Genomic DNA, 19,183 nt, shown 5'->3' on the forward strand with positions numbered 1-19,183 from the left:
AAAAGAATAAGGAAGAAATTAATGGAATCAATTATATAATCTTAGAGCATAAGGTCTTTGAAAACTATAAACCATTTTAGAAATGTAGGGCATTAGTACTTCCCCAAGGGATTTAGAAGTCATACTAAGTTTTTATTTTACCATAAAGGTTCCTAAATGAGATTTCATAGCCCAGTGAACATTTTAATTATTTGAAAATTAAACTGTCAAAATTTGGCTAAAAGTCTATAATTTATACATAACCGAATATATTTTTTAAAAAATTCATGACAACTGGCAAAAAGATTACATTTGATATTAGAATATTATGTTTTAGTCACCTTGCTCTTTTACTTAATTGTCAGACCCAAGGAAAAGACAACCTATGGGTTTCTTTATCCCTAACATTGATTTATTTGGTAAAAATGTTTTGCCCTGTACACAAATGAGCACGTATAATAGAGGATAACAAAAATGATTCATGCAAGAAACTCATATATTATAGGGAAACATTTTAGGCCTGGGTCTTAAAGGAAGACTTTAGGCATAGTGATTTATTTTCAACTTTAATCTGCTGTTTATGGCCTGATAAAAAAAAACTTGTTTCCATTTTTTCGTGCTTTTCTAAAAGAATATTCACAATATGTGTAAAGCCAAGCATTTAAACACAGAAATGTGAAATTTTCCATATGCTTTTGCTGGGGGATAAATATGCTTTTTTAAAACTCCATTGATGAAAATTCCTGGGTAAAAAGCAGACGTGTGTATGTGTGTGTGTGTGTGTGTGTGTGTGTGTGTGTGTGTGTGTGTTGTGTCTACTTGTGTATTTACTCTTGTTTGTGGTTCACATATTTTGCGGTTGAATTATCCAGTTTGTTCCCTCCCTTCTGATGAAGTCTTGCATTCCAACTTCATTGCAGTGTGCAGTTCGTCCGTGTGGTTTGCTTTTTCTTGCATCTGAAAATAATTTGGGAGTAACAGAAACATAAAATTTGATTTAACCTGAAAAATCTTTTCTTCATTTCTTTTTAAAATATGACCAGTTCAGGCCTTTCTATATAAGGATAAAGAGTCAAAATCAGGCTAATCCAGGAAAAATGTGAGCCTGAAGAGTTCCTCAAATCCGATATTTGAGCAAACCAATCCCAAAATATCCAAGACTTATTCCTTGGCTCCGAGAACTGCAACATCATAGGGATGGCTTTTTCCCATTATTGGCAGTTCTTTTGCTTGTTCACACTTTGCCATTGAGGCTTTCTTCTCAAGATTCTTCTCGAGAAGATGGAGTTTAACTATAATGAACACTGTATTCCTAAAGTCACAAGAGGTGCAAGTCAAAATTATTTTATTTTCAGGCATCAGTACAAAATATTTAAACCTGGAGGACTACGCTCCAAAATTATACCAAAAATAGAAAACATTTTTAAAATTATGGAACATCCAATTCAATGAAATACCACCCATGCATATTTACAAAAGTTTTAAAACTATGGTATGTGTTTATTATAAAGTTAAATGGAAAAGTTTAGAATCTAAAATTATATGGTGCTACATTAGTACAACTATGTACAACTATTAGTACAACTAAACAGGAATACAAAAATAAATCAAGCAAAAACATACCACTAAAAAACCCTGTTAATTAGTCATTACCTTTTTGTTTGGAGAATATGTGATTTAAAATCTTCATCGATGTTTGAAACTCAATGAATATCAATATTTTCATGACTTTTATTTCTGTATTATTGATTTATATATTTATTTTGAGGTAGCAGTGTGTTAAGGCAGAACAAGTTTCCAAAGACCTGTGTTTTAATTATGTTTTTTTACCATTTACTAATGAAAGCTTCATATTTTTATCTATATGGTTTAAATAATATATCATCTTAAAACTGTATGTCAGTTCATCTCTTCTTCTGGTGACTCATTGAAAAGTATTTTTTTATGTACAAGAACTATATATCTCTATATCTACCTATCTATCTATCTATCTATCTATCTATCTATCTATCTATCTATCTATATATGGAGAGAGAGAGAGAGAGAACTAGATAGCTATTTTAAAATGTATTTGCATTGGTAGATGTCACAAATCAGGTGTTTCACTTTGACATTTCATTTCAGACAGAAGTGCTTGCCTTGGTGATCAAAAAAAGGCAGGATCCGACCGGGGGCAAGGTGATTATTCTGTCTGATGAGGAGAATAAGGGCCAGTTTGTGGTATTGACAGAAGAATGAAAGCAAAGGTAGGCTAGAGATCATCTCTTTCACAGGTTTCTCTGTGTTAGGTTCTCCCAGGCAAAGGCACATTTCTCTAACTTTCAGATGTTGCTTTAAATTCCCAGCTTGTGGTAGGCATTAATTCATCATGGTAAAGCCTCATGTGAGATTATTCACCAAGTAACTGAGTATATTTTCTCTGAACCCAACTTTTCACATCATCCCACTCAGTCAACTTAGTTCTAAAACTTTTTTAAAAACATGAACATTTCTAGAATTTTCATCTCAAATCTACACCCATCTGATTTTTCAATTGCCACAATCCAGTTTTCAGTACAAACTGTAGAAATCACCTTCAATCTATTAGAATCTGCATATTTTTCTATTTATTATTCTTCTTCAAGAGAAATATTTTCCCTCTAGTCAAAGGTTGATGCCTTCTGGTACCTTCAAATAACATCTTCTGTGGATGTGATTTCTTAGAAGTTTTTTGAAAGGTGTTATAAAGCCATGTACTGAAAACCACAAACATTCTCCTCCAACATAGTGCAAATTATGTTATACCAAAGACTCATGAACAGCCTACCTATTTAAAGTATCCAGTGAAGAGATTTGACAGTGGTTTATCTATGAAGTTTCAACCTGTGCCATTTAAGGCAAACCAATTTCATTAACTGCTCTGAGAGGACATATGTCTTGACCACTCTTGTTGCATTTTTAAGGAGAAAGTCATTTTTGAAGCAGTAAACATCCTTGTGGGTATTGAAATTAATATGGAATCATAATCATAGCTCCCATAATCATATGGGAACTTGAATACTTGAAAGGCATGAAGCATCAGTCAATCCGGAGGTTCAGATGAGCTATTCAAAATGATTATGGACTTTTTATATTCTAGTCAAATGTTGCTGATCAACAATATTTTAGGGGAAACAAATATTGTTGTATATTATTAAAGTTTTTAACAGTCTGTGTTGCAAGTAACTGATTGGCCCAGCTTGGGTAATGGGCTCTCCCACTTGATCCACTAGGAAGCATAAATCTCCAAAGGAAAACAGAGGTGTTATTACGAAATGAATGGGAAGGAAGCTTAGAAAGGCTGAAAAAAACAAAATTGTCCAGTCCTTTTTATTTTATTGATTTTGCATGTTCCTTAAATCAGAGCCAGTGAGACATATTTATAAAAAACAATGGCCTTTCCCTACAAATGCTGGTTATTTAAAATATTTGAACTTTTCTTTCTTTCCTTCCTTCCTTCCTTCCCTCCTTTCTTCCTTCCTTCCTTCCTTCCTTTCTTCCTTCTACTTTATTTCTGCCCTTCTACCCTTCTTTCTTTCTTCCTTACTACCTTCTTTATTTCTCTTCCTCCCTTCCTTCTATCAGGGCCACAGTGTCATTCTAAAGCACAATACTGAATATACAGCGTAGGTTCAAGTCAGCAACTGAGACTCAGAATCCCAAAACAAATCACTTATCAGAGCTTTTCAGTTCTGTAGCTTGCTGTAAGGTCACTTAGATATCTGTGCAGAATCATGTTATTCTGTTTTATATAATAAAATAATAAATGCTTTCAAAATTTAAAAATAAACAGATTTTCTCCAATTTCAGGTATTCTCTCATAATTTCTTAAAACTCTATTCTGCAGTAATAAAACAATTGTAGAATTAGGAAAGGACTTTTAACAGAAAATCTTGTGGAGCTGGTCTACAACTTTTGGTTTGTTTACTGTGCTCAGGATTGTTCTTTTATACTGAATAAAGACATATTTCTTGCTATGAAAATTAGTCAAAACTTATGTAATTGCATTAAAGATATGTCTTTTAAGGTGGTTGTCCCCAGAGCACTAGGACTTTTGTGTTTCTCAGGTGAACATGCTAGAGAATTTTTGTGACATGGAACAAACCCTTTCCCAAAAGATACTGATGTGGTTGGCATTAGGAGTCATGTTCTCTTTGCCAACCATTCGGTCCTTTATAAATTTCACAAGAGAAATATTTTCTGTTTTTCTTTTTATTTTCTTGTGAAAAACATTGGCTGAAAAGCCAGCTGGTAATGTACATGTCTTATATATTGGCTGATTATCATTTGCCATTATCTTTAGGTCAGAAGATGCTATATATACATGGGTTGGGGGACTTGTCCATGACTATGCATCACTCATCCAGTAGAATCCTTCAAGGATAACAGGCTAAACTTGATTGTAATTAAGATGATTTTCTTTCTATTCAAACAGATGTATAAGGAGACCATTTTATTCTCGAGTAGTAAAGTTCATGAATCTGATTTCAAATAATATCTTTAAAATGAAAATGCTCATAGAAGGAGTTAGGAAAGTTCAGTCAAAATTGTCAATAAGAGAAGATTTCTACTTCTGAGAAGATGGAGTAGACATACATCTATAAAATGGATACCTTAAAAGAGAAATAGACAAGACTACAATTATACTTGAAGGTTTCAACATCCCTTTCTCAGCAACTGACAGAACTGAACAAAAATTCAGCAAGGATATAGAAGAATCAACAACACCATCAATACCCAGACTCAAATGAACATTTGTAGAATACTGCCCCCCCAACAGCAGATTACACATTCTTTTCAAGCACTCAGGGAATATATATCAATATAGACTGTATCCTAGGCAATGAAACAAAAGACAACACATTTATAATAATTGAAATTACGTAAAGTGTATCCTCTGATCACAATGGAATCAACCTGGATACCAGCAGCAAAAAGATATCAGAAACATTTCTAACCACTTGCAAAATAAACTACACATTTCTAAATAGTCCAGGGATCAAAGAGGAATTCTTAAGGAAAATAAAAAATAAATGGAATAGAATGAAATTAAAAAATACAACATATTTAACTATTAGGGGCATAGTTAAAACAGTTCTGAGGGGGAAATTGTAATACTAAATATTTCCATTAGAAAGGAGGTAATGTGTTATATTAGTCATCTAAGCGCCTACTTCAAGAATCTCAAAAAAAGAAGAGCAAAAAGAACTCAAAGCCAGCAGAAGAAAGGCAATAATAATGATGATAGCAGAAATAAATAAAGTTTAAAAGAAAAACCAATGAAACAAAAAGCTGGTCCTTTGAAATGGTTCATAAAATTGACAGCAGTTTGACTGATAAGAGAGATTGACAAAATAAGACTGACAGAGAAAAAGAAAGGCAACACAAATTACTAATATCAGGAATAAAGACCTTAACAACCTCAAAAGGCTTATAAGGGAATATTACAAATGACCTACACACATAAATTGGATGACTTAGAAGTGTACCAGTGTTCAAAAAGCACAGGCTACAACAACTCACCAAATATTAAACAGATAATTTAACTAGTCCTAAAACTAACTAGTAAGGAAATTGAATTTATAATTTAAAAATCAATTATACAAATGTTTAAACAAAAAGTAATGCTAATTCTACACAATCTTTTCTAGCCAGTAGAAGAGGAGGAAATACCTCCCAATTAGTTTTGTGAAGCTAATATTATCCTGATACTAAAACAGGATGAAACAGTATAAAAATAAAAAATCTAGAACTATGTCTTTCATGAATGTAAATATAAAAATTATTAACAAAATATTAGCAAATAGAATTCAGCAATATATAAAATAATTATACACCATGACCATGCAGAGTTTATTTCAGAGACACAATATTGTTACAATATTTTGATATTAATCAAAGTAGTCCACCGTATTAATAGGCTAAAGAAGAAAAATCACACGATTATATCAACTGATACAGAAAAGGCATTTGACAAAAATTTACCACCCATTCATAATAAAAACTTTCAGAAAATGAGGAATAGAGGGAAACTTCCTCAACTTTATAAAGAGCATCTACAACTAACATTATAAATAAATAAACCTCAATCTAACCTTCACACATTATATAAAATGTAAGTCAAAATGGATAATAGACTTATTGTAAAATGTAAAACTATAAAAGCTTTAGAAAAAAAACATAAGAGAAAAGAGAAAAATCTTAGGAATCTAGGCCTAGGCAGAGAGCTGTCAGACTTGATACCAAAAGTATGATTCAAAAAGAAAAAAAAAGTAATAAATTTGACTTTATCAAAATTAAAAACTTTTGCTTTGAAGAAGACCCTGATAAGATGCTCTAAAATTAGGCTACTGACTGGGAAAAAAATTTCAAACCACATATTCAAAAAGAATGAGTATCTAAAATATGTAAGAAACTCAAAAACTTTTAACTAGGGTGAGATGGTATCTTATTGCAGCTTTAATTTGCGTTTCTCTGATTATTAGTGATGTTGAGCCTTTTTTCATATATCTGCTAGCATTTGTATGTCTTCTTTTGAGAAATATCTATTCAGATCATTTGACTATTTTTTAATTAGGTTATTAGTTTTTCTGCTATTGAGTTGAGTTCCTTATATATTCTGGTTATTAATTACTTGCAGATAGGTAGTTTGCAAATTTTTTTTTCCATTCTGTAGGTTGTCTCTCCACTTTGTTTCCTTTGCTGTGCAGAAGCTTTTTAGCATAATATGATTTCATTTGTCCATTTTTGCTTTGATTGCTTGTGCTTTTGAGATCTTACTCAAGAAATCCTTGCCCAGACCAATGTCCTGGAGAATTTACCCAATGTTTTCTTCTAGTAGTTTCATAGTTTCAGGTCTTAGATTTAATTCTTTAATCTATTTTAATTTGATTTTTGTATATAGTGACAAACAGGGGTCTAGTTTCATTCTTTTGCATATGGATATCCAGTTTTCCCAGCACCATTTATTGAAGAGACTGTCTTTTTCCCCAGTGTATGTTATTGGCACCTTTGCCAAAAATTAGTTGACTATAAGTGCATGGATTTATTTCTGAGTTCTCTACTCTGGCTATTCTGGTTTTTTTTTTATGGTTCCATATAAATGTAAAGATTATTTTTTCTGAGTCTGTGAAGAATGTCATTGGTATTTTAATAAGGATTGCATTAAATCTGTAGATTGCTTTGAGTAGTGTGGACATTTTAACAATATTGATTCTTCCAATCCATGAACATGGAATATCTTTCCATTTTGTGTATGTGTGTGTATCTAGATGCTGGTGAGGATGTGGAGAAAGGGGAACACTTGAACACCAATGATGGGGATGTAAATTAGTACAGACACTATGGAGTGCAGTATGGAGGTTCTTCAAAAAACTAAAAATAGGACTATCATATGATCTAGCAATTGCACTGCTAGGTATATATTCAAAAGAAAGGAAATCAGTATGTGGAAGAGATATCGACACTCTCCTGTTTATTGCAGGACTATTCACAGTAGCCAAGATATGGAATCAACTTAATGTCTATCAACTGATGCATAGATAAAATGTGGTACATATACACAATGGGATATTATTCAGCAATAAAAAAAGAATGAAATCCTGTCACTTACAACAACATGGATGAAACCTGTGGACATTATGGTAAATGAGATAAGCTAGAAACAGAAAGACAAATATCACACGTTCTCATTCATATGTGGGAGCTGAAAAAAAAAGCTCATGGAGCTAGAGAATAAGAATAATGATTATTAGAGGTTTGGAAGGATAGTTGGGAACAGGAGATAAAGGGGGAATGGGCAATAGGTACAAACATACAGTTAGATAGAAGGAATAAGATCTAGTGTTCACTTGCACAACAGGGTAATTATAGTTAATAATTTATTGTATATTTCAAAATAACAAAACGAGTGGAATTGGGATGTTCCTTACACCAAAAAATGATATATATTTGAGGTGATAGATATCCCAATGACCCTGATTGGATCATTACACATTATTTGCTTGTACTAAAATATTACATGTTCCCTACAAATATGTACAACAATTATGTATCCATAAAAATTTTTTAAAAAGAAAGCAAAACAGTATAAAATAAAAAAGTAAAAAACACAGGTGAAATAAATTTTAGTAGCATATTTTTTGATCCAATATATCTAAATATTGTCATTCAACATGTAATCAGCATGAAAATATCGATGAGATGTTTTACTTTTTTTTTTTTTTTTGCATTCAGTCTTGAAAGATGGGAAGATCAGGAACAGTCTGGAGTCATGGTATATGAATGAACTAGTGAGAGTGGGCACAAAATCTGAAGATCTTTGTAGTGCAGCTAATGTCTAAGGGAGAATATACCTACCCTAGAAGAGACATTAAACAACCAAGTAATTGGAGTAGACAAAGTGTCAGCCAGTCAATATCAGCCATACTCTGTCATCAGAGACTTCAGTGTTCGGACAATAAGCACATGAACAGAGTAAGCATGGTGTAAGGGATGCAGGTTTTGCATGGGCCCCACCAATTTACTGAAGTTGTTATAACTTCTGTCACTGCCAAATGTCCCAGAAGTAGCAACAGAGACCAACACTAAGCCCCCAATACAGCACTATCTCTTCAGGAGGTCAACCAGCCAACCTGGTGGCAAGTTAAATACATTGGACTTCTTCCATCCTTGAAGGATGGAAGCATTAAGTCATTTCGAATTAATGCTTTTTGAATTTATACATATTCCAGGTATGGTTCTGTGTTTTATGTCAAAGAACCTCAAACAGCACCATTAGCCATGGGATTGCAGAGAGTTTAGTCCATCAACAGGAGATCTCATATAGCATTGCATCACACTAACGCAGTAGTTCTTAACCATGGGCAATTCCTTGTCTCCCGTATCCCACCCCCAAGACATTTGGCAATGTCTGGAGACATTTGTGATTGTCAGAAAAGGGAGGATATTACTGACATCTAGTGGCTAGAGAGTTGCTGCTAAATATCCTATAGTGGACAGGACAGCCTCCCTCAATAAATAATCCACCCCAAAATGTCAATATGCCACTGTTCAGAAATTCTGGACTAAGAGCAACCTCTATTCTGTTTTCCATAATGGCTGTATTGATGTACATTCCTGTAAACAGTGTAAAAGTATTTGCTTTGCTCCACATCCTCACTAATACTTGTCTCTTTTTTTGATACACATCCTAAAAGGTGTGAGCTGATATGTCATTGTGGTTTTAATTTGCATCTCCCTGGTAATTAGTGATGTTGAGTATTACTTGTCAACCATTTGTATCTCTCTTTTGAGGAATGTCTACTAAGGTTCTTTGCCCATTTTTTAATCAGATTTTTTTCTTGCTGTTGAGTTGGGTCCCTTATATACTTTTGATATTAACTCCTTATCAGATATGTAGTTTACAAATATTTACTTCTATTCCATAGGTTGTCTCTTCATTCTGTTGATTGTTTCCTTTGTTGTAAAAGAAACTCACTTTACAGGAAAAGAGGTGCAACAGTGGCTGGATGATTATAAGATCGACTGTTCCTATTAGAAACTACACCATCCAAAAGAGGCTGCCATTGAAGAGCAATAAAGTAGTTCGTAGAAGGCATAGGTGAGGCAGAAGCTTGAAAATGATACCATATAAGGATAAGAAATCATATTCCAAGATACAGTCTATACTCAAGTCTCATGACCATTGTATGGTACTGTGCTCCATTATTTAGATATGTGGTGCTCCATTGGTTACACATGGTGGCAGGAATGAAGAGTTGAAAATAGCAATATGGCCATCTTCACGATATTGATTTTTCCTATCCATGAGCATGGATTTTTTTTCCATTTGTTTGTGTCCTCTCTTACTTCCTTGAGCAGTGGTTTGTTGTTGTCCTTGAAGAGGTCCTTCACATCTCTTGTAAGTTGTATTCTTAGGTATTTTATTCTCTTAGTAGCAATTGTAAATGGGAATTCACTCATGATTTGGCTCCGCTTGTCTATTGTTGGTGTATAGGAATGCTTGTGATTTTTGCATGTTGATTTTATATCCTGATACTTTTCCGAAGTTGCTTATCAGTTAAGGAGTTTTGGGGCAGAACCACAATGAGATACCATCTCACGCCAGTTAGAATGGCGATTATTAAAAAGTCAGGAAACAACAGATGCTGGCAAGGCTGTGGAGAAATAGGAACGCTTTTACACTGTTGGTGGGAATGTAAATTAGTTCAACCATTGTGGAAGACAGTGTGGTGATTCCTCAAGGATCTAGAACCAGAAATACCATTTGACCCAGCAATCCCATTACTGGGTATATACCCAAAGGATTATAAATCATTCTACTATAAATACACATGCACACATATATTTATTGAAGCACTATTTACAACAGCAAAAACTTAGAACCAACCCAAATGCCTATCAAGGATAGCCTGGATAAAGAAAATGTGGCACATATACCCCAGGGAATACTATGAAGCCATAAAAAACGATGAGCTCATGTCAGGGACATTGATGAAGCTGGAAGCCATCATTCCCAGAAAACTAACACGGGAACAGAAAACCAACCATTGCATGTTCTCACTCATAAATGGGAGTTGAAAAATGAGAACACATGGACACAGGGAAGGGAACACCACACACCGGGGCCTGTTGGGGGGTGGGGCATAAGGGGAGGGAGAGCATTAGGACAAATACCTAAAGCATGCAGGGCTTAAAACCTAGATGACAGGTTGATAGGTGCAGCAAACCACCATGGCACATGTATACCTATGTAACAAACCTGCACATTCTGCACATGTATCCCAGAGCTAAAATAAAGTAACATTTTTTAAAAAAAGAAAATAGCAATGACACATAGGGAGTTTCTGCTTCCTTTTTCTGAAATTCTGAACTCCACGTGTTTAATGGTCTTCGTTCCTACCATGGGGAATATCTATCAGCGAAACATAAGCTATGATTTTGGCCTCGGCACTTCGGACTCCATATGCCAAGGGACAAGTTGGCAAGGGGGGAATACCATATTGATAGAAGCAATTGAGCTGATCATCAGGAGAAAGGCTGTTATGACACACTGGGGCAGGTGAGGAACATATTTGGTACTTGATTATCTCATGGCAATTCTTTGCCCAGTTTTCATGATAAATTGACAAATACAGTAGCCACAATCTAATAAGGGCTTGATGACCAGATGTTTAGACAATCAGAGATGTGGGTTTGGGTCATCCAACCAGGTAAGCCACCAAGACCAGGTGCTAGCTGTGGGAGAAGTGATTCTAGGATAGAGTGTAGAGGAAGAGGACAATAAATTATCACAGATGTAGCCTCAAGCCCAACTACATCAATGAGACATAGCATTTCTCCATTAACTTTCCCCTAGGAAGCTTACTGCAGGAAAGAAATCCCTCAGAGTCCTGAAGATACAGCTTTCAGAACTTAGGTGAAGCAAGAGGACTCAAGGTGTGCAAGAATGGACAGTACAGAATGCTCTGCTGCACTGCTCAGATTCCCCCTTCAGGAAGGAAGGACAAATTCACTCAACTTCTGGGAGCACTGATGGTTGAGCTCTCAGCCATCAGAACTTTTTGGAAGTTGCCCTCTTCTGAAAAGAGGCACATTGCCCAAGATCTTTCCTCCTCCAGAGCGCAAGCTGCACCTGAAGTCTGATTGATGTGGGGGTATGATGGTCTGGTCTCCTTTCCCCATCTAAAGGACTGTTCTAACCTCAGGGCTCTCCTTGAGTTTCCTTAGTTAGTTCTTATTACTATGTTGCAGTCCAAATTCTTCTTTGGCCTAATTCTACTTTCCTCCCATTCCCCAACTGTTGATCCTGACAGCAATTTCCCCCCAAATTTCTGTAAACTAAGCATGATCTCAGAGTCACCTGACCTGCAACATTATTATATACACTATAGTCCGTGCACTTAAAGATTTAGTGAAAGTATGCTGCTGAAGCTTGCCAGAACTTCCCTTCTTCCACTGAAAATTTGTCTGTTCATAGATATACACCACTCATTCTCTTCTCTACTTTGGCCAATTATCTTATGTTTGGGAAGGTGTTCTGCTAGAAGACAAAATAGCAATTCTTAGAACTAGAAAGAAAAACACATCAAAGTCTGTCTTTTCTTATGTCTTTTCTATCTACAACAAATACCCTGTGATAAAAAGGATGATAGGAAATATAAGTAGTTTGAGTCCACCAAATATTTGGCTTGAAGTATTTGGGTATGAAATACAAACTCACTTGATCTGGGCCCAAATTCGCCAGCACTTCTTTTCTTTCTTCTCTTTTCAGAAACAGACTTTATTTATATCAATGTTAACATCAATCACATAACCATCAGGAAGGCTGTAACTTTGATTTTTTTTTGTCCAATAGTTGGGCCAAGTTTACATTTCTCTTATTTTATTTATTTATTATTATTATTTTTTTGAGATGGAGTCTTACTCTGTCACCCAGGCTGGAGTGCAATGGCGTCATCTCAGCTCACTGCAACCTCCGCCTCCTGGGTTCAAATGATTCTCCTGCCTCAGCCTCCTGAGAAGCTGGGATTACAAGTGCGTGACACCACGCCCAGCTAATATTTGTACTTTCAGTAGAGACGGTGTTTCACCATGTTGGTCAGGCTGGTCCCGAACTCCTGACCTTGCGATCCACCTGCCTTGAACTCCCAAAGTGCCGAGATTACAGGTGTGAGCCACCGTGCCCGGACCATTTCTTTTCTTATATATCAGCCTATCCCAGGGGAGAGACTGGCTGAGGTTAAAGGCTAATGTCAAGTACTAACTGAACAACAAATGGATAACCTCAACAATGCAATATCCTGGTTGAAACTGTTAGTGAATTTTTTTGGTAGACCTGAGATCTATGTATCTCCATTCAACAAGTAAAGGTAGACTATTTCCTTAAATGCAAATTCCTATAAAAAATATCAGAAGTATATTATGTATTTAAAGTTAAAAAGCATATAACTTTTTAAATGTTTAATAAAATTCACCAGTATACACCATCATTTTCATTGAGAAAAGGTTTGTAATCATGAATTCTATTTACTTAATAATATTATTCAATATTTTTCTTTCATTTTTGTTAATTTGATTTGTTATGGCTTCTCAAAAAAAGCTTGTCCTTTTCATCTAATTTGTTCAATTTATTTTCATGAAACTGGTCACATACTTAATCTTTCATTCCTTCTTATATAACCAAATTTCCATCCGGTACCATTTACTCTGAGCCAAAGAACCAGAAGCCAAAAGAACTTCCTGTAGCATTTCCTGTAATACATATCTGCTGATTAACACTTTTCTAGGTTGACAAGTTATATAGTTGTCTTTCATTTAGTTTAAAGATGTTGTTCCATTGTCTTCTCATTTTCATTGTTTCTGATGAGAGGTCAGCCTTGTTTCTTATTATTGGTCCTCTGCATTTAATGTGTAATATGTCTTTTCTTCTCTTGCTTTTCAAATGTTCTGTTTAATTCTGATTTTCAGCAGTTTAATATAATGTCCATTGCTTGTTTTTTGCTTAGATTCCTGAAATTATGTGTGGGTTTTAAAATAAAGTTTGAAAATTTCTAACCATTATTTGGTTAAGTAATTTTTCTGCTTCATACTCTCTCTTTTTCTTTTTCTAGTACTCTAATTACAAACTTTCATTCTTTTGCTATTATTTCACAGGTTGTTAATATTCTACTTTAAAATTTTAAAGTAATTTTTATGGAAAATTTGATCATAATTTGTAATAACTATAATAGAAAATTCTAAAAATTCAAAAGGTAAGCCATATCAACAATTCATATCATACCTATAGAAATGGCAATTTTGGTCTATTATTTTCCAAACCATCTACCTTATTTTCTTTCTTACGTCTTATGCTGGCCATGACTTGCAGCCTATATGGTTCAGTAGCAATGATAATATCCTTGTATTTAATTTATCCTTGTATTTAATGTATCTTAAGAGAAAAAAATCTCAAATTTCACGATTAAGGATGCTGTTTGTTAAGGTTATTGAAATATATGTTCAAATGATTTCAGGGAGGTTCCTAATTTTGAGTATTTTGCCATTTTGATATAGATTTTGAAATTTATTTTTTCCCCTAACTACTGGGGGGGAAAATGTGGAAAAATAATTACTAGTGCTATTCTCCAGGCATTTCAAATTGTCTCTGTGTCTGAACACATGTGGAATTTCACTTCTTTGTCCCCTGGAAGTGAGGTTGGCCATGTGACTTGCTCTGATGTATAAAGTATGAACAGAAAAAATGTGCTACTTCTGGGCCGAAATTTTCAGAGGTAGCATGGTATGTGTCACCACTTTCCCTTTTTCTGACACAGTGACTATGTAAATGTGTATAGAGATGTCTCTTCTGCCAGTCTGGATCTCTTAGTGACTGTGATGAGCAAAGTCTTATTGCCAGTGTTCATTGAATGAGTAACATGAGCACATACTTGATTATTATGATAAACTACTCAGATATTAGGGTTGTCTATGCAGAATAACCCATCCTTTATTTTTCTTTTTATGCTAAACCATTCTTTTATTTAAGGCACTAGTACTTGATCATAACATATCACCTAATATTTTTTATTCTATAGCTTTAAGTTTTATTCTACAAATCCTTTTGTTGATAATAATTATAACTTGAATGTAATCTGCTTTGTGTTTCTAGGAGGCAAAACCAGGTAAGCAATACAGCTTAGAGAATACTTTTATTAAAAAACTTTTCTTTCTAAGAGTAAAATGAGTGAAAGAAAAATAACTAAATATATAGTCTTTGTCCTTGTGGGATAATAGTAAGAGAGTTCATTAGAAAATATGAAATAAGGTCCCAAAGATAATTCTACAGGGACCATGTGAGCTTAGAGTGAGAAAAGGAAAGAAATCTTTTCCAGAAGGAGTGATCTAGAAAAACTTTATGGAAAAGGTGACATATAAACTGGGTTTGAAAGATGAATAGAATATTGATGAGGAAATTCTACACAGCATCTAAGTAAATATACTGTGAGAAAAGTGTAAGCAAGATATATAAATGGAACAGCAAGTTATACAGTTTGACTTACTTGTAATAGCAGAGTAAATATGTAGAAGTGTGAATTCTATTTGAAAACATCAAAGATTTTTAATAGAAGAGGGATTTTGTTATTAAGAAGATAATTAATATTGCCATTATATTTAGGATGAATTATAAAGGATGGGTACTAGAGGTCATCAGAGGTTTGGGAGGGGTGAGAGTTTTTCATTGTCAAGGTGAGACAGCAAAGGTCTGAGAGAGGAAATAAAAAAGAAGAAACAGCTTTGAGTTTTGTTGAGCTACAAGGTTTACAGATATTTATATTTTCACCTATGACTTAGCATTTGAAAACCTAACAGTCTTCTTTTTTGTATATTGCAAGCCATATAAATAGAGTCTATAACTAGATAGACCTTATTGGATAACCACCCAAAATGTAATATTTTATGCTATTGAACACTGACTCAATATGCTAATATTCAACACTCAAACCAAAAGTGAAAACACAGATGCCTGAGGAAAGAAAAGTTGGCAGCAGAAACTAGTGGGAATTGGGTAGGGTTTTTCTTGGCCTTCTGCTGCACAATAGGCAATTGTGATTCAGGTGTATTTGTTTATTCTGGTAGAAATAAATTCTCCCACTAAAACAAAAGTGCCATTATAAAGAGCTAGACAAAATCAACAACACCCGTCTTTGCCATGTCTTGCATGACTGTAAGGGGTCACATTCAGGAATTGTTGATCAGACTTCCTTTGTCTCTCTCTTTTAAAAAGGCATTTTGCAAATTTAATACTTTTCCATGTTCTAAAGCATTGCTTGTCCACGGGAGAGGGGTTGGGTGTCAAGCAAACGCGGAGCGGCTCTAGGGGTTTCTAAAGTGGTCACTTCAATAGTCATTTCATAACATGTTTGTCGGCATGTCTTTCTTCCAGTTCTGGTTTTGTTACCTTCTCTCTGTTTTCAATGTAAACAGCAGTACAAAGTGAGCTATCTTCCTGCTATTCAAAATAAATACTTATTTGGGTAAAATTTATAATGTTAGATTCTACTTTTAGTCAGGAAATGCAAACAAAGCTTGGAGACTGCTTGTTCCCTGACCCCAAATTCATTCCATGTTGCTATAGCATCACCCCTGAGAAAATGGGCCTGCCTGTTTTCCTCCCCATAGACAAACTCAATGGGCTTTTGTCAGCTCTTGAATTATAGCATTAAAATTTAAACAGTAGGGATTTAATGGAGGATTATTATGACACTCCAGTGCATTCTTTCTGTTGCCATTAGCAACAACCCCAAGAATGAAATAAAATAATTGTTTTAGGAGGTGCTGTTTTCCTAAAAGATGAAACATCTACCTTACATTCTTGGAGTTACATAAACTGATTTGTGTGTGTGTTACTTCTAACATGAGTAGAGTATTGGTAGTGTATACCAATCCAATGATTTAAGGTATTTTTTTTCCCTTTTAGTTCAACCAATCTACAAAGGCCAAAAATATTTTCACAGGCCCCCAAAAGATGAACTCCAATCTGCTGCCCCTAAATGCATTCTCCACTGTCTGGAAGATGAGCAAAGGCAACGGCACAGCGTTCTCCATCTCAAATCCTTCAAAGTGCTGTCAGAATAAAAGAATCCCCACCAAAAGCCCCAGGGAAATCTATCTGTCTGTATGGTATGGTAATGACTGAGGTTATTCCAGATAGGATTCTGGGAGAAACTCAGCTATTGAAATCTAATGAATGGAACTGAGAATTTCTTGTTATAATACTGTTTGTTTGATTGAATATATCCTTGCATATAAGAAGACATAAAAATAAATAATAAAAGCAAGATATTATTTGAATTTTTGTTTGATTATATAATCTGAGAATTTTTCTGGTAAGTAATTTTGCATCTGGATTTATTTTCTCTGCCAGTCACTTGCCTTTCTAGTTTTATGTCATTTTTATCTCTTTCCTATTTTAATGTCAGCACCTACATTACATTAGATGCTGTTTACATTAAGGATTGTATTACAATTAATTACAATTACATTAAGGATTGTATTTTTTTAATCACCAGGGATTACAACAATTTATGTTCCTTTTCTAGCTGCCAAAATACAGATATTTCCTTTCTTCTGCTATATTCTTGCTGGACAACTCCTTTCAAAATATTTTTAACTTTTTCTGTTTGAAGTGAATTTCAGTTCATTGTAGAAATAATACAAAATGAGTAACAGGCAATAAACAAATGAATAGTCCTTTGGATTTTTACCACCCAGAGATAATAGTTCTTAATCTAAGTGTGAGCCTTAATCTATAGCAATGAAAATTAGTCTTACTTTCACCAAAGACATCCAGGGTTCCCCTATCCTCTTCTGTAGAGGCAGCCGTATTGCCAGTGTCTTGTGTTTACTTTCAGAGGAGTACATGCAAACATCTGTATATATGCCATTTTTACAGGAAAATGATAAATTTTACATTTTTCAGATCCTTGCTTTTTCATGTAACAATAAATCTTGAAATCAGTATAAGTCTCAGAATTTGTATAGGGACAGTCTTGTGGGACTGGAGAGTTGGGACATTGAGGGAGAAGACTAAGGGGTTTGCCTTCAAGTTGCCTTTGCTAAGCAAGCAACTGTCATTTGTTATGTTGTATATAGCTGGTCAATAAATGGCAAAGGTAATGAAACATGCTTTTATTCACACTTTACAAACACAGAGAAAATAGTCACTGTTCGTAAAGATAGAAATTGTTAACACTATTTTTATTGGGACAATTAGCCATAGTTTGTATGGAACTACAAGTGATTTCTTTAGAGAGTTCCTCAATGAGAGATTTTTAAGTATTTCCTTGTCATTTGCTGTCAAAAACAATGTTGCAGTAAACATTCTTGCAAACATTACTTTAGGCACACATATGAATATGCTGTTTTACAAATTACTAGTAATTGAATTACTTAGATGAAAACATTATATACATAGATGTTCACCATCAGGGAACCAGACCAGGCATTGAGGTCCCCACTGAGCCAGTGACATTGCTTTCAGAAGCAGAATGGAGGATACAGTTTCCCTGAGAAGGCAAGCTGTCATGTCTCATTTAATGCTAAGATGCTGCTGGGACCTTGCTTTTGAATATATCATTTTATTTGACAAGTGAGGCTTATTGGGCCTTTCTTACTTTGTTAGTCATTGAGTCCCACCCAATAAATGGCCCACCCAAAAAATGGGAACACCAGGCAAGACAGTCACAAGGTTTCTATGGGTCAGGTATTTAGCTTTGCCAAGAGCCCAGCAAGTTACTAGCTACTGTTTTTTTTTTAAGTAGCCATGTCAGAGAAGTTAACCCCATATCCCAAGGGCCCCTCAAGGTAGAGGTTGGCTTTATTTGCCCGGACCCTAACTGACTAAGACTTGTCACAAAGACTTGAGCTCAGAGGTGTATTGAAGTTGTGCATTAGCACTTTGCATGCAGCTCTTCTGTGATCAGGAGAATCCCCTTGGCACTTTTGGGATGAGGAAGTACATTCAGATGTAGAAGCTACAACAGTACACTGAACTGGTCCAAAATTCCTCAACGCACAAAGTCACATTAATTTCCCTTCTTCACTGTGAACCTGGCCCAAACGCCATTCCTTGAATCTAGTGCCTGCTCCCCGCACAGTATTGGGTAAGATGATGACTTGGGCAGTTTTATCCAACAGAGTTCCAGCATAATGAGATTGATGAATATGGCCTTTGGTCTTTCTGGGGGGCAGGGAGACTTCTCTTTAAAGCAGCTGAAGTCAGGGTAGAAGGGAAGAGAGTAATCAGAGCATATCAAAAGAGAAAGGGGATCTATGCCATTAAGTAAGGCATTTCACTCAATTTGAGCAGGTTTTGAGCAGGTGCTGGCTTATGGCTCAACCAAAAGAACATTTAATGATTTTAATCTGCCCAAAGCTCTGTATTGAATGGCAAGGTCTCCACTGCTGACATCATTTATTTCTGCTTTGGGGACTCTTTGGTTCATCAGCCATGGCCTCATTGCCTTTTGGCTGGGGCTGGAGGGCTTGCTGCCCCATTGTCATAGTAGCATTTGCTCATCCACCCTACCAGAGGAGAGTGAGCAACAACCAAGGTGCCATTTGGGCAGTTTGTTTCAGTCCTGTCTATTACAGCTTATCCTTTAAAGATTCATTATCAGCAAGGACAGTAGGGGACCCTTACTAT

The 19,183-nt window shown here is 35.1% G+C and overlaps 1 long non-coding RNA gene across 2 annotated transcripts in view; it reads left to right on the forward strand.

Annotated features, from left to right (window-relative positions):
* LOC101150354 (uncharacterized) overlaps positions 1-16,830 on the forward strand; it is a 36,586-nt gene extending 19,756 nt beyond the window's left edge. For both annotated transcript variants that reach the window (XR_174945.3, XR_010134371.1), the window contains 2 exons: positions 2,104-2,225; positions 16,457-16,830. This is a non-coding gene — a long non-coding RNA (uncharacterized lncRNA). The remainder of the gene's footprint in view (positions 1-2,103; positions 2,226-16,456) is intronic.
* The last annotated feature ends 2,353 nt before the right edge of the window (positions 16,831-19,183 follow it).

This window comes from Gorilla gorilla, chromosome 5, assembly GCF_029281585.2.
Source record: "Gorilla gorilla gorilla isolate KB3781 chromosome 5, NHGRI_mGorGor1-v2.1_pri, whole genome shotgun sequence".
NCBI classification, from domain to species: domain Eukaryota; kingdom Metazoa; phylum Chordata; class Mammalia; order Primates; family Hominidae; genus Gorilla; species Gorilla gorilla.